Source organism: Mauremys mutica, unplaced genomic scaffold (genome assembly GCF_020497125.1).
Source record: "Mauremys mutica isolate MM-2020 ecotype Southern unplaced genomic scaffold, ASM2049712v1 Super-Scaffold_100036, whole genome shotgun sequence".
Lineage (NCBI taxonomy): Eukaryota > Metazoa > Chordata > Testudines > Geoemydidae > Mauremys > Mauremys mutica.
Window position 1 is genome coordinate 6,191,496 of NW_025423256.1, and position 16,473 is coordinate 6,207,968.

The 16,473-nt window shown below is 53.5% G+C and overlaps 1 non-coding gene across 1 annotated transcript; it reads right to left on the minus strand.

Moving 5' to 3' along the window:
* Positions 1–13,803: 13,803 nt before the first annotated feature.
* TRNAF-GAA lies at positions 13,804–13,876 on the minus strand. The gene has a single exon. It is a non-coding gene; the product is annotated as a tRNA-Phe (tRNA).
* Between the last annotated feature and the right edge of the window lie 2,597 nt (positions 13,877–16,473).

Below are 16,473 nucleotides of genomic sequence, written 5' to 3' on the forward strand. Positions count from 1 at the left end.
AAAGTTTGTGTTTCGAATCGGGTTCCACAGAATTGATAAAGGGACCTTCGGGGGTATGACAGGAAGCTCACAGTGAGACAGATATAGTCATAAAGACTTATTTCTTTTTATAGAAATAAATGCCGGAAATCCTTCCTCTTATGCCCAAATTTCACTCTTCCCCCATAGAAATGTTAGGGTACGCTTACTCCATAGGCTAGTATGTATGTGCGTATGGATGACAGGTATCTGCGCACTTGTGGGGTACTTGTTAAGTCTGTGAGTTCAACTTTGAAAAATCCCCTTTGCTATTCTTCATTGTCTGTTGGTCTCGGTAAAGGGTCTTAGACCTAAGCGTAGGCACTTTATTTGAGCATAGGAAAAACAGTTCCTTTTCTGGGTAAAAGGGCACAGGATATAGCTATGCTAACTTTGCTTTAGCTTAAAATGCAGGTTTTTGTCCTGTAGGTTTCTTGCATTACAGCCAAACTTATTTTTAATAAGAATTAATAAACCTATCACAGTACTGTACTTATTAGAAAAGAGATATTGATGCAGGCAAGCAGATGAATCCTGAGGGCTACAGATGTTACTGTCTAGAAATGAGCTGGGGGTTAAAACTATGGAATATTCTTTGTGCCAAGTATCCCACAAATTCCACTGACCTCCCTTGTTTTCTTTGCCTGCAGTAGGGTTTCCAGTTTCCAAACCTGATGTGATCTCGCAGCTGGAACGAGGGGAAGAGCCGTGGGTCCCAGACGTCCAGGGCTCTGAGAAAGAAGTGCTTCCAAGAGCTGCCTGCACAGGTGAGGAATTGGTTAAGCCAACTCAAAAACTCCTTAGGAATGCAGGAAACATTTGGGATGCCCTACAAAGACCCTGTGAGCTCTTCAAGGTCAGGATTGTTCCCTGCAGATGTGGAATCATAATGGCAGATGTGACTCATGGCTTCCCTCCTATTCTGACTGACAACTGGCAGCAGGTCGCTCCCTGATCTCACTTTCCCCTGAGAGTTATGGTGCAATGAGGACCCAGAACTGATGCCTTCCTCTCTTCTCTGTGGAAGGGTTTGGGGAAAATCAGCTCCTGATAGGTTTGATCTCTCCCACATATATTTTGGTTTGTTCATCCCTTTTTCCATTCCTCTCTCTGACATTTCCTTTTTCTCAGGCACAGGGAATGACCTATGTCTGGATTCTCTCTGTCTCGCATCCGGCAATGAGATGGTGAGTGAAAATGAGGAGGAAAAACCCCAGCAGGAAGACACTGTGCAAGTAGATGCAGATTGGATGTTATCAGGAAGATCCAAAGGGAATGTTTCCAGGAGTTGTGCACTCCCAGAAAACACAAAAGCCTGTGAGACTCAGCAGAGGCCAGAGGAAAACTACAATAGCCACTCAGTCCTTATTCCACGCAACAGAATCAACTTGGAAGAGACACGCTACATGTGCCATGAGTGCGGGAAAAGCTTCAAGCGGAGTTCTCACCTTATCGCACATCAGAGAATCCACACAAGGGAGCTGCCCTACACATGTGCTGAGTGCGGGAAAAGCTTCAGGTGGCGCTCTCAGCTTATCACACATCAGAGAATCCACACAGGGGAGACGCCCTACACATGTGCTGAGTGCGGGAAAAGCTTCAGGTGGTGCTCTCAGCTTATCACACATCAGAGAATCCACACCGGGGAGATGCCCTACACATGTGCTGAGTGCGGGAAAAGCTTCAGGTGGCGCTCTCAGCTTATCACACATCACAGAATCCACACAGGGGAGACGCCCTACACATGCGCTGAGTGCGGGAAAAGCTTCAATCGGAGCTCAAACCTTATCACACATCAGAGAATCCACACAGGGGAGACGCCCTACACGTGCTCTGAGTGCGGGAAAAGCTTCAGTCGGCGCTTTCACCTTATCACACATCAGAGAATCCACACAGGGGAGACGCCCTACACGTGCTCTGAGTGCGGGAAAAGCTTCAGTTGCAGCTCAAATTTTATTAGACATCAGAGAATCCACACAAGAGAGAGAACTGTTATAAATTCCTTGACTAGGGCTGGGCAAAATTAAAAAAAACAACCACATTTCCTAATTCCTACATTGTGATTTCAGCACCATCTTCACCGTGGTCTCTCAGCTCCCCCAGATGAGTTGCCTGCTTCTGCCTTTTGCAGCTCACCCGTCTTTGGGGTCAGTCCTGTGATCTTTTCTATCAACTCCTTTCCTTTGAGTCATAGGAGTGTGTGTCCCTCCTGCCAGGAATGTTCATCAGCTCCAGGTGGGGGGAGAGAGGTTTGATCCCAACAAGCTACACTGAGGCAAAAACTACCTGTGCCTGACATCCACTAGGACTGTACGTGGCGTTGGCTGCTCAAGTTAGTGATCTTAATGTAAAAAATTGTAGTGCAGATGCGCCCAGGTGCAGGGGTTGGCATTAGCTTCCCCCTTGACCCTGACCTAAACTCCATCACTTTCCCTAGTCTAAACAAACCCTGAGCATCACGGTTATACTGTTCCCCCATTTCACAGCCATTGTTAGTCATCGAGTTCACTCTTGGGGAAGAAGTTGTTTCACTCCCAGTTGCTCTGATGTTGGTTCAGGTTGTGCTGCAGAGCAGATATTTTTACTACCATTTTTCTCACTTAAAATATATTGAATTATAACAAAGAGCAGGAACAGGGCAGGGATAGGGGGAAATGTCATTTCACCCTCTGTAACAACAGAAGAAGATGGGGTAAGTCAGAGGGATTCCCTTATTCCCCATCACCATCCCAATCCCCCTGTTGTGCAGTTGGTTAGGTCAGTACTTTTTCCAAAGGGCTGGGAAGAGGATTCCCTCGTAAATAACTTGTAACTAAACAAAGTACCCAGGCATTGGGCTCCCAAAGCAGTTGTAGCCCAGGCCCTGCAGGAAGTGGCTCCTGAAGAGATCTCCTTCCTCATTAGCTGCATGTTGCCTATTATTTGGGAAATACAATCCCTATCTAGGTAGAGATGGGAAAAATGGAAGTGACTTTTCTCATCAGCTCACCCCTGGGAGATGCTGCAAATGTGTAGAAAATGAAATCTGTGTTGAATGTGCTATAGCTGCAGAAAGATACCTCTTTTTAATAGAGACCTGACATTTGGTGTCTTACAGGGATTCTAAGTCGCACCTGAATTTAGTCCCTCATTTAAATCTGTGCCTCCAGATTAAAGAAATAAGGGGGCATAGTTGGGGGAGTTGTACCTCACTGTCGCTACTGATCTGTTGTGCGGTTGGTGAAGAATTCTACATCAGAGAAGTGTCAAATTACTCCAAGTAAGGTCAAAGATTTGACAAGAACTCAGGCAAAAATTGCAGGTACTAGTGGTTGATTTTCACCCCCGAGATGGAAGCTATGGTGACCTGTGGCCCAGGTAAACTATTTTTAGAACCTGCTCCCTAGTTAAGTGGCATTGGTCACACTCCTAAAGGACGCCATGATTAAATTGGGCACAACTGTCTTTTACCATTTGGATCCAAAGTTAGATGAAGCACAGAGAGAAACAGTTGATTCCTTCAGAGCCATTCCATGCCTCTGGGTCTCAATCTGGCTGCCTTGTTGGACAAGAAGCACTTCCATGCTGGGCAAACAATGGTAGCCAATGAGGGAATGTATCAGATGCAAAGTTCAGACTGCAGGATACTTGAATGCTGAGTCCGGAGTCTGTGGAGTAGTCTAGGCCTGCACAACTCGTAAAGCAGCGAGGGCCATATTACTCCAAAGAAAACAGCTGAGGGATGAAACCCCCCGGCCTCACTGAACACCACCCCCCAGCGCTGCGGAGCCCCTCCCCGAAACAATCCCCCCCAAGCACCACCCGCCCCGTGGAAACAAACCCTCCTTCCCTAGCACTGTCCTGCCAAAACGGTGGTATTGAACCTTGTTAATAAGTTATAGCGGGCCCCTAAGGTAGTATAATTAAGGTAAAAGAAAACTGTCTTTTTGCTAGAAGTAGAATAAGATCTTCCCCCCACTTGGTAATCAGTTGCCTGTGGAGTGAATGAGGTGGGACTGAGGAAGGCGTGGAAGGCAGCACCTCCAGACAGCTGCAACCCTTGGAGAGGGGCTGGGAGCCAGACCAGATCAGCAGAACAGGTCAGCCACTGACTCATAGCTCGTCTCCTCAGTCCCCTGCTGCCGGCTCACCAGCCCCTCCCACTCGCCTCCTCAGCCCCCCACCCTCACCTGCTATTGTGTCCTACAGGAGGCCTGTGATACACAGGGGGTCAGATTAGATGCTCTAATGGTCTCTTCTGGCCATAAAGTCGACTAATTTCTGAAAAACTGAGTGTAGCATTGGGAGCAGCGTCTGACGTTTCCCTGTCTAGCCGGCTTGCTGCCTAGAACGAACGCTCCTTGAGTGGGGTGATCCACAGGGAGTAGCTCAAACCTCCAAAGTGCCTGGCCAGGGGCAGGACATCGGCACAGCAAGGGAGGGGTGTGGCAGTGACATCACAAAGGCCTTTTGCAGGACCTCAGACTATTGGTCCAAGGTGGTGGGGAGGTGGTGACCTCACAGAGAGATGCTGACATCAGCCAGGCAGGACAGGGGCGAGGGGCCAGGGAAACCTCAGAGACCCCTGTGGCTTTGCTTCAGCAAGTCTCCTTCTCCAGGTCTCTCTTTGAGGACTGAGAGAGTATTGGGGTTCACGGACGTGAGCGCCAGGAGGAACCTCTTTCGAGTTTTCTCCTTCCCTTTTAGTGATTTTACTAGAAAACAGCCGTCCCTGTTTAGAAGGTAAGAGCCTCCTCGAGGTGTGAAACCTGTTCAGTCTGATCCAGCTGGTGACAGTTGAATTCTAGGCATGGAAAACACGAGCTTGAGGAGGCAGAAGTTTATGGCGCACCTGGGATTTTGTCCCTTAGAATCACTGGGGACATTAGGATTTGTTGTTTTTGTTTCACCTTTTCCTCCCTCCCTCCCTCCTTTCTCTTTGTCTCTTGCTTCTTTTGTCCTTTTTCCTGTTCTCCTCCCAACACCAGGAGGTAGGTAGGTGTGTGTGTGTGTGTGTGTGTGTGTGTGTGTGTATTGCGGGGCAGTGCTCTGCAGCTCTCACTGTGGAAGGTCCATCCAAAAATGTGGGGCTGAAATAGTGCTCGGGCAGTGATCCCCACCAGTGACCTGGGCCATCCTTTGGGCTCTCTGGTGAGAACCCTCAGCCTCCCGCCCTCAGTCTCTACCCTGATTGGCTGAGCAGGGGGTTATTGACAGGGAGGAGACTCAGGTCCTTGTTGTTCTCTTTTAAGACCAAGGAAATAAGTCAGAACCAGTTCTGTGTTTGATAAATTTTGCTGCTTCTCTGCATTAATGGTCTCTGAGCAGTTCATGATTCTCTCTAACATTGCAGTTCTCCTCAAATACTTGCTGAATAATTACTGTGCACTGTTGTTGGTCTGGAGCTCATCTGAGAGCACTTTACTCAGGTCATTCAATGTCTGAAATTCAAGATCCGATGGTTAGATTGAAAATCAGGGCTCTTGGGTCCTATTCCCAACTCTGCCACTGACTGGCTGTGTGACCTAAGAGAAGTCAATTCTCCTTTCTCAGCCTTAGCTTCTCTCTCTTTCAAGTAGGGATAATAATGATCCGCTCCTACCTAGCTCAACACACTCACTCTTCCCCAATACACACACTCCCTCAACACACACACTGTCTCTCCCCACACACAAACAGTCTCCACACTGCAGTTGAAAAGCAGCTCGCAATCCAGTAGGATGCCCATGGAATAATGGGATGGAGAAACCTGTATCGTGTGATGCTGTGCCATCCTGTGAGACATCGCAAACCCTTCTCAAATCACCCTGCACCTGTTGCACAGTGGGATAGCTACCCACAGTGCACTGCTGTCTGGCGATCCAAGAGATGCGAGCGTGGATGTGCTCTGGTGACACAAGGGGCATAGTGTGGACATGCAACAGCGGTTTAATTAAAACACTTTAAAGCAGCAATGCCAGGGGGTTGGTGGCTCCTTTCTTTCCTCACCCTGGAGTAAACTCAGCTTTTTATTCCATTCTTGATGCTTCATGGAATAACAACAGACGACCGAAGAAAGACGTGGACAGGGTGGGTCTCAGGGGAGGGGCAGAGAGTTTCGAGCGGTGGGCAGGGCAGGTCTCAGAGGTGGGGGCAGTTGGCAGGGCAGGTCTCAGGGGAGAGGCAGAGAGGTGTGGGTGGTGGGCAGGGTGGGTTGCAGGGACGGGTCAGAGAGGTGGCGGCTGGTGGGCAGACCGTGTGGTAGGGGGTGGAGAGGCACGAGCAGGAGGCAGGAAGGCCTTGGGGGAGGAGGGGAGCGAGCGAAAGGTGGCTCAGCCGTCCTCAGCCAAAGAGGAGGAGCGGGGGTGGGAAGTGGCCAAACAGGAGCAAGGGGGGGAGCACAGGTGGGGCCTCAGAGAGAGGAGAAGGGTGGGGGGGCAGTGCCATGGTCTGGGCACCAATGGGCCCCCCACTTCTAGGGAGCTTCCAGCGCTCACACCCAGCCTCCCCAAATGCAAGAGCCATGGGCCACCTATTCTCTTCATCTTCACTAACCAAGCCCCTCCCCAAGCTATGTTGATGGGAGAAGCCCTCCTGTTGGCACAGCGCTATCTGCACCGGGGTTAGGCTGATATAACTGCATTGCTTAGGGAGGTAAATTTTTTACACCCCTGAGTAATGTAGTTACACCGATCTAATTTTGTAATGTCGACCTGTCCCCAAAGAACCTTGGGTGTAAAACTTCACCTGCTCCTCTGCTTTACTGAATCCAAACACCAGCAAAGCTTGTCAGGCCCAGATGGAGGTTGGCAGAGAGTCAGGTGTGTGCAGACATGATCCCTTCAGCAACTGTAGGCACCATGGCTTAGCTGGCTAAAACCACTGTTTTGTATACAGGGGATCCTGGGTTCAAGTTCCAGTGGTACCTTACTGAGTTGCTTTTGGGGCACCTGGTATTGGCTTCTGTCAGAAGACAAGATTCAGAGCTAGATGGACCTTCGGTCTAGCCTAGTGTGGTTTTTCTTATGGTTTAAATTACACTCACAGGCACTGAGGATAGAGTTACTGAAAGTTTGGGAGTTAGGAGCTGATAGGTCAGTGGTCCAGTCCCCTCTCAGACGACCCCGTCCCTCTGGGACAGGGGCAGGTCTGAGCTCTCACACCAAATGCTCATTGTGGCTGCCAGAATCTGTGGGCAGCTCGTTTAGTTTATGCCGAGGGTTGCAAGGGGGGGGGTCAGGGCTTCAGCCCTGCAACTTGTGCCACTAAGGTGGCTGGGGCTCCACAGCTTCTGCCAGGGTCCGGGGTTCTCCCCCCCCTACCGCCCAGCGCAGCTCCTGCTGGGGTCTGGGCTCCCCCCCCCCGCTCCCGCCTCCCAACCCAGCGGGGCTTCTCCTCCCCTGTCCCAGCTTAGCGCTTCTCTCCCCGCCCCCTCCCAGCTCCTGCAGGGGCCCGGGACTTCTCCTCTCCACCCCACCCCCAGCGTGGGTCCAGCCCAGTCCGGGGCTTCTCCTCCCCCCACTCCAGCTCGGCTCCTCTCCCCCCCCCCCCCCGCCCCACGGCTTCTGCCGGTATCTGGAGCTTCTCCCCCGGGGCACCCGCTGCTGCTGGGGCCGGAGCCGAGCCTGGCGGGCAGGGAGCAGCGATTCACGTGGGGGCCCTGGCAGAGCCACCAGCCCGAGCGGGGCGGGGCAGCCCCAGGGGAGCAGGGGGGCTCTGCTGCTGCTGGCCCCGCCCCCCACCGACCCCTGGGGCTGTTTGCGGGGGGTCACTCACCCCCCCAGGAGTAGGGGGGGAGCAGCGGAGCGGAGCCTGTCCAGCAAACAGCTGATCGCAGCTGTGCCCAGGCCGCCCCCAGGGAAAAGCTCCGCGGAGGAGGCGCCACAAGCTGCCGGCAGCGGGTCATTCCCCGGGGGGGCCGAGCACCCGCCTGCAGCCGCCGCAGCCTCCTCCCCCCGCCCGGAGCCCCCATGGGAGGGGGGGAGCAGCCTCCCCAGCCGGGGCTCAGGGCATTGGGGTGCCGGGGCTCCCCCCCTGCGCACGCCTGGGCCCGGGACACTCACACACACACTCTGCCCTGGGGCTCCCCTGGTGCCCAGAGACCGATCAACCCCCCGCCTGCCCCCCCGCCCTGCACCGCCTGCAGCTCCGGCCTCTCCCCTCCCCTCCCGCCCCACCAGCCGCACCCAGGGGAGCCCCGGGCCCCAGGCTCTGTCCCCACCTGGAGCCCAGCCGGGCCGGGGGCAGCTCCTGCTGCAGCTGAGAACAGCAGCTCCGCTCCGGTCCGGCGGCTCCAGCGCTGCCGGCAGCACGTGGCCACCAGGGAGCAGCTGCTGGGCCCGGGCTCCTGCGTCACAATGTGCCAGAGCCCCGCCCCCAGGAGCTGCCCCGCCCCCTGAGCTGTGCCAGAGCCCCGCCCCCAGGAGCTGCCCCGCTCCCGGGCTGTGCCAGAGCCCCGCCCCCAGGAGCTGCCCCGCCCCCGGGCTGTGCCAGAGCCCCGCCCCCAGGAGCTGCCCTGCCCCCGGGCTGTGCCAGAGCCCCGCCCCCAGGAGCTGCCCCGCCCCCTGAGCTGTGCCAGAGCCCCGCCCCCAGGAGCTGCCCCGCTCCCGGGCTGTGCCAGATCCTCGCCCCCAGGAGCTGCCCCGCCCCCGGGCTGTGCCAGAGCCCCGCCCCCAGGAGCTGTCCCCCCAGGCTGTGCCAGAGCCCCGCCCCCAGGAGCTGCCCCGCCCCCGGGCTGTGCCAGAGCCCTGCCCCCAGGAGCTGCCCCGCCCCCGGGCTGTGCCAGAGCCCCGACCCCAGGAGCTGCCCCGCCCCCGGCCTCTGCCAGAGCCCCGCCCCCAGGAGCCGCCCCGCCCCGCTGGGATTTGTTCTCCTGCCTCCTTCTTCCCAGCACCCACCACTCCCAGCTGCTCCCTTCCTGTGTCTGCAAACACCCCCTGGGCAGGCTGCAGCGCTCGCTGGGGCTGGCTCCAGTGGCTGAAGTTGCCTCCATCTCTGCTCACCTGGGGGAGGGGGAGGGATGAAGAGAGGAGATGGGCCCAGGGTGTGAAAGCAGAATCAGGGGGCAGGGAAAGAAGGACTGTTTGGAAAGGTGAGTTTTTTGCGAGGGGGGGGGGTGATCCAGATGGAGTCAGAAGAAGTTGGGCAGCAGAGGCTCAGGGAAATTGAGGTGTCCCAGTGTTGGCCAGGGATTGTACAGCACCTAGCGCAATATGGGGTCCCAGAGCCATAACTAGCTATTTTTACACCCAAGGCAAGAATATAAAATTGCGCCCCCTGCTCTGCCACCCAGCACCCTTGAAACACCCACCCAGCCCCACCCATCCCTGTGGAAACAACCCCCCCCAGTGCCACCCATCCCTGTGGAAACAACCCCCCCCCGCCCCGCAGAAACAAACCTTCCCCAGCGCCGCCCACCCCACAGAAACAAACCCTCCTTCCCCAGCGCCGCTCCACCGAAACAGCTGTGGGCCGAAAAGGAAGGTTTGGGGGAGGGAGAAGGGAGAAGAAACGGCCCCCATAGGGTGACCAGATCTCACCGTCACACCCCTCTTCACCCCCTAGCTCCTCGCTGGCCTGCTGCATCTCCTGCTAGTCAGTCCCCCACCCACCACTCGCCTCCTTTCACCTCCTCCCTCCCCTGCCAGAAACCCCCCTGCCCGCCCCTAGAGCCCCTGCTGGCTCACTGCTCACCTCTGTGCCCACCTGCCACTCGCCCACCCGCTCCCCACTTGCCCCCTCACCCCCCCCCCCCAGTATAAAGCCTCATTCACAGACCCGGGGGGGGTCACTATATCACTGCACCCGGCAGTCACTCACTGCAGCACCAAACATTAAACTACTGAAAATGGCGCCCCCCTCCGGCCACCGACGTTTTGGACTAGAAAGCTTTGCCCCAGACATCCCCTTCAGAAGACATCCCCAGATGGGCTGAGGGATCCTGGTGTGACCTCACCTGGCAGCGCCCAAAGAAGGAATTGGGGGGACTGAATGGACAGGGCCCCTCTCTAGCTGAAGCCTGGCAAGGGAGGTACGTGGATCCCACTAGAATTTAAAATGAAAAGTGAGGGAGGGGAGGCTCTGCTGGACCTGGGCAGCTCTAGATACAGCACCAGGCACGTAGGAGGATTTCCACTCCTGAGCCATGGAAGCAGAAATTGACTTTTCCTTTCCAGATTTAGTTAATGTTCAGAAAGGGAATCCAGCGCCTGCCTTCCAGATTTGAACACCTCAACATTCAGGAGTGCTCCAGCTCAGTTTGGGCAGCTGTTACTTCATTTCTCCCAAATCAAATATGCTGATCCACTGTCATTTGCTGTAGAAAAAGTAGGATAAAATTGAGCAAGAAATGCTTCCCAGGGGTTATTAGGACTGGAATTGCAATTTTCAACAGCCATTGCCATTTTGTTTGTAAGGAAGTCAATGATATTGCACTGGCAAATTCCCCAGAGGTAATAATTGAAGATATACCAATCTCCTAGAGCTGGAAGGGACCTTGAAAGGTCAGGTCCAGCCCCCTGCCTTCACTAGCAGGACCAATTTTTGCCCCAGATCCCTAAGTGGCCCCCTCAATGATTGAACTCACAACCTTGGGCTTAGCAAGTTAATGCTTAAACCACTGAGCTATCCCTCCCCCCTGCCCTGCTGTGTGACCCACCCTGGGAGCAAGTTACCAGTGACCCAGGGCTGGTGTGGAAGGAGAGTGCAGGGCGGGGTGTGTGGGGAGAGCCCAGGGCTGGGTGGCAGCAGAGGTGGCTCTAAGAATTTGGCCGCCCCAAGCAGGGCAGCACGCCGCAGGGGGCGCGCTGACGGGCACCGGTCCCGCGGCTCCTGGTGTCCTCTTGCAGACGTGACTGCGGAGGGGCCGCTGGTCCCGCGGCTCGGGTGGACCTCCCGCAGGCATGACTGCGGAAGGTCCGCCGGAGCCGCCTGCCACCCTGCCGGCAAAATGCCGCCCCACGCGCGCGCTTGGCGCACTGGGGTCTAGAGCCGGCCCTGGGTGGCAGGGAGTGTGTCGGTGGGGGAGCAGTGGGGGCGAAAGGGCGGAGCTAAGAGCTGGGGCAGCATGGGGTATGTGGGAGGGCTGGGTTGGCAGTGGGGTGCAGGTGGAGGGGGCAGAGCCCAGGGCTGGGATGGCAGGGGGTGCGGGTGGGGGGGAGAGCCCAGGGCTGGGTTGGCAGGAGGGTGCGGGGGGGAGGCCAGGGCTGGGTTGGGGGCAGCCAAAAAATTTTTTTGCTTGGGACGGTAAAAAACCTAGAGCCGGCCCTGCCTCCACGCACTGTGAGGTAGGTAGGAGTGAATCATTATTATCCCTACTTGAAAGAGGGAGAAGCTAAGGCTGAGAAAGGAGAATTGACTTGTCTTAGGTCACATGCCCAGTCAGTGGCTGAGGTGGGAATAGGACCCAAGAGCCCTGATTTTCAAACTAACCATCGGATCTTGAATTTCAGACATTGAATGACCTGAGTAAAGTGCTCTCAGATGAGCTCCAGACCAACAACAGTGCACAGGAATTATTCAGCAAGTATTTGAGGAGAACTGCAATGTTAGAGAGAATCATGAACTGCTCAGAGACCATTAATGCAGAGAAGCAGTAAAATTTATCAAACACAGAACTGGTTCTGACTTATTTCCTTGGTCTTGAAAGAGAACAACAAGGACCTGAGTCTCCTCCCTGTCAATAACCCCCTGCTCAGCCAATCAGGGTAGAGACTGAGGACGGGAGGCTGAGGGTTCTCACCAGAGAGCCCAAAGGATGGCCCAGGTCACTGGTGGGGATCACTGCCCGAGCACTATTTCAGCCCCACATTTTTGGGTGGACCTCCCACAGTGAGAGCTGCAGAGCCCTCCCCCGCAACACACACACACACACACACACACACACACACACAGGTGGCAGTGGGAGGGGAACAGGAGAAAGAACAAAAGAAACAAGAGACGAACAAAAAGGAGGGAGGGATGGAGGAAAAGGTGAAACAAAAAGGACAAACCCTAATGTCTCCAGTGATTCTAAGGGACAAAATCCCAGGTGCGCAATAAAATTCTGCCTCCTTAAGCTCGTGTTTTCCATGCCTAGAATTCAACTGTCACCAGATGGATCAGACTGAACAGGTTTCAGACCTTGAGGAGGCTCTTACCTTGTAAACAGGGATGGCTGTTTTCTAGTAAAATCACTAAAAGGGAAGGAGAAAACTCGAAAGAGGTTCCTCCTGGCGCGCACGTCCGTGAACCCCAATACTCTCTCAGTCCTCAAAGAGAGACCTGGAGAAGGAGACTTGCTGAAGCAAAGCCACAGGAGTCTCTGAGGTTTCCCTGGCCCCTCGCCCCTGTCCTGCCTGGCTGATGTCAGCATCTCTCTGTGAGGTCACCACCTCCCCACCACCTTGGACCAATAGGCTGAGGTCCTGCAAAAGGCCTTTGTGATGTCACTGCCACACCCCTCCCTTGCTGTGCCAATGTCCTGCCCCTGGCCAGGCACTTTGGAGGTTTGAGCTACTCCCTGTGGATCACCCCACTCAAGGAGCGTTCGTTCTAGGCAGCAAGCCGGCTAGACAGGGAAACATCAGACACTGCTCCCAATGCTACACTCGGTTTTTCAGAAATTAGTCGACTTTATGGCCAGAAGAGACCATTAGAGCATCTAATCTGACCCCCTGCGTATCACAGGCCTCCTGTAGGACACAAGAGCTACTTTGGGGGCAAACACATTCCAGAAAGGCATCTAGTCTTCATGAAATGACATCAGGAGATGGAGAATCCACCACTTTCCTTGGTAGCTTGTTCCTGTGGTGAATCATCCTCGCTGTTGAATATTTGAGCCTTAATTGTAATATGAATTTGTCTCTTTTCACCTTCCAGCCACTGGGTCTTGTTATGCCTTTCTCTGCTCGATTCAAGAGCCCTTTAATACCCAATCTTATCTCTCCATTAAGACACTTCAACACTTCAGTGAAGTCACCTTTCAATCTTCTTTTGATCAGCTAAACAGGTTGAGCTCTTTCAATAGCTCACTAAAAGGCATTTTTCTCCAGCCCTCAGAACATTTGGTGGCTCTTTGCTGTCCCAAACTCTAATTTCACAACATCTTTTTCAAACGAGGACACCAAAACTGGAGGCAGTATTCCAGTATCAGTCTCACTGATGCCGTGTCACCTCCTGTGACGTTACTGACATAATCTGTAACTGTATAGATCACCGTTGCGACTGCTGTTCTATATTTGCAGCCAATATTGTAGAAAGGTTGTTGTGTAAGGGGACTATGGAGAGGTTCTGATTGGCTGATTATAATGATGCTATCTGTAAATGTGTATCATTTTTGTAGTTGACATTATGAATATTGGTTCTATGCTGCCCGTATTTCAAAGTTGTGCTCTGCTTAAAGGGAACACCTGAGAGAGATTGGTGTCAGTTCTGCCTAGCCTGCTTGATGCAGGTTAGGCAAATGTGAGAACCACTACACTACAGAAACTCCATTACAGTGCCCTGCCCTGCCCTCAAATTCCCTGCACTTTGGTGGTGCTCACCCTGGCACACACTGATGGGCGAACCTGGAGAAACTGGCAGCAGCTCTCTGATGGGTCAGCTGGAAGAACAGAGGACTGGAGCCAGGGATCAGGAAGTCGTCCTTACATCACCTTTGTGACTCTAGCTTGAAGGGGAGCTTCTTTTTCTTCCCCTTGCTGGGGAGCAAGAAAGGTTCAGTGGGTGCAGAAGCCAATGCTGCCTTTTCCTGCAGCAAAGCCTGAAATGAGGGACTTGCATTGAGTAGAGGCAGTGCTGGGCTTCCAGGAAAGAGCCCACTGCCACAGGAAGAGGGATGAAACAGCCTGCTGAAGCCTGGGATTGAACCAGGGACCTTTGGATCTTCAGTCTAACGCTCTCCCAACTGAGCTACTTCAGCACCTGCAGGGGGCCTTTTTGGGCTGCTGCTTCTCACCTTGGATTTTATTCTCCATAAACCATCTCTCCAGTCAACAATGGCCAATGCAAGACGGACATCGCTTGCTGTTTTAGCACTTGGAAATGTCATCAACTAGTCTCTGGATCTCTTGAATGCTGCGCTTCAGTTCATGGAGGAAAGGCAAGAGAAGCGACCTTTGAACAAAGGGCCTGGGGTTAACATCGTAACGCTGTCTGTCTCCGACTGTAACACTATTTAATACCGTCCCACCCTGTGCTGGTGAGTGCTCCATTGCTAGATGTTAGTACATTTCAGTTACTGTCAAAATTAAAAGTTTCTATATGCTTAAAAGAAATGATTTTTTAATTTGCTTATATATGTCATGAATAAATACCCTTTTACACATCCTAGCATGAACATTTATTGTCTTATATGATAGAGAAAATCATGCATCCAAACTGTGCATCGAAATCATGAAATGAGCTACAAATGCAATAAAAATAAGGTATTCAATGGTTTAACATATGGAGCGGGGCTGGGGGGCACCGAAGACTCTTCTTGCCTGGGATGCCACTTGGTCTAGGGGAGGCCCTGTCAGGGAAAGCAGGAGTTAGTCTCACACGCCTATTTCCAGGCTGTAATCTGTGGGCGCCCTGCTCTGGGGGAGGGATCGCGGCAGCCCAGACTCAGGGCTGGAACAGGCCCTGGATTGAGGGGGTGGCTGCAGGGTTTGCAGCGCCCTGATGTCTCAGACAATGTGTCTCTCTCAAAGCCTCAGATCTGCGTCCCCAGAAGGCTCCTGCGCTGCCTCTGCTCCTTTCACAGTCTATAGCAAGGAGCAGCAGCAAGGGTCAGAGATGAGCCATAGGCACTAGGTGGGGGGCAGAGGCTTCAGGAGGAAACCCAGCCCCCAGAGCAGAGGGGGATAGGAGGCTTTTTCTCTCTCCTTAGCCACGGCCTATAGCTCCGAGAGCTCTGTGAAATGCCTCCCCGCCCACAGCCTGGGGAAGGGGAAGGAGTCCCAGGTTCTAGCTCGGTTTGGAGGAGGATCACTGGACCCTAAAACCACTCGCTGCCCTTTCCCGGAGAAACCTGTGATGCTCAGAACGGGGCTGAGATAAATGCTGACAGGGGCCAGGAATTGCTCCCCTGGAATAGCAGCAGGACTGGGCAGCTGGAAATCTCCCCAAAGGAGCTGAAGCCTTGGTGGGTCAGACATAGCTGCCCCAGGTACTGCATGGAGAGGTTAGGTTTGTTTCTGGACAAGAACAGTGAGAGTTTTATTGCCTCAACATTTCAGTAGAAAAATTCAGACCCAAAGTGTGTGTGGTGGGGAGGTCAATAGCGGTTTCTTTGGGTTTGATTTAGTTTGTTTTCTCAAGCCTGGTCTACACTAGGCGTTTAAACCGGTTTTAGGAGCGTAAAACCGATTTAACGCCACAACCGTCCACACTAGGAGGCACCATATATCGATTTTAATGGCTCTTTAAACCGGTTTCTGTACTCCTCCCTAACGAGAGGAGTAACGCTAGTATCGGTATTGAAATATTGGATTAGGGTTAGTGTGGATGCTGATCGACGGCATTGGCCTCCGGGAGCTATCCCACAGTGCACCAGTGACCGCTCTGGACAGCATTCTGAACTCGGATGCACTGGCCAGGTAGACAGGAAAAGCCCCGCGAACTTTTGAAATTCATTTCCTGCTTCCCCAGCGTGGAGATCTCATCAGCACAGGTGACCACGCACAGCTCATCAGCACAGGTAACAATGCAGTCTCCTGAGAATCGTAAAAGAGCCCCAGCATGGACTGCACGGGAGGTACTGGATCTGATCGCTATCTGGGGAGAGGATTCAGTGCTAACAGAACTGCGTTCCAAAAGACGAAATGAAAAAGTATTTGAAAGAATTTCTAAGGCTATGACGGATAAAGGCCACAGCAGGGACTCAGTGCAGTGCAGAGTGAAAGTTAAGGAGCTCAGACAAGGCTACCAGAAAACCAAAGAAGCAAACGGAAGGTCCGGGGCAGGTCGAAAAACATGCCACTTCTATGCTGAGCTGCATGCAATTTTAGGGGGCTGCGCCACAAGTACCCCACCCCTGATCGTGGATTCCGAGGTGGGGGTTGTAATCTCTGCCATGGCTGAGGATTATGCAGACGGGGAAGATGAAGATGAAGAAGAGGAGGAAGACCTAGCAGAGAGCACACAGCACTCCGTGAGCCCCAGCAGCCAGGAGCTTTTTATCACCCTGACGGAATTACCGTCCTCCCAGCCCTCACAAGCCACTATCCCAGACAATGACGCCATGGAAGGGAGCTCTGGTGAGTGTACCTTTGCAAATAGCAAACATTGTTTTTTAAGCAAGCCTTTTTTAATGATTGATTTGCCCTGAGGACTTGGGATGCATTCGCAGACAGTATAGTTACTTAGAAAAGTTTGTTAACATGTCCGGGGATTGAGAGGAAATCCTCCAGGGACATCTCGATGAAGCGCTCCTGTAGGTACTCCAGAAGCCTTTGCAGAAGGTTTCTGGGCAAGGCAGCCTTGTTCCGCCCACCGTGGTAGGACACTTTACCACGCCATGCATGTAGCAAGTAA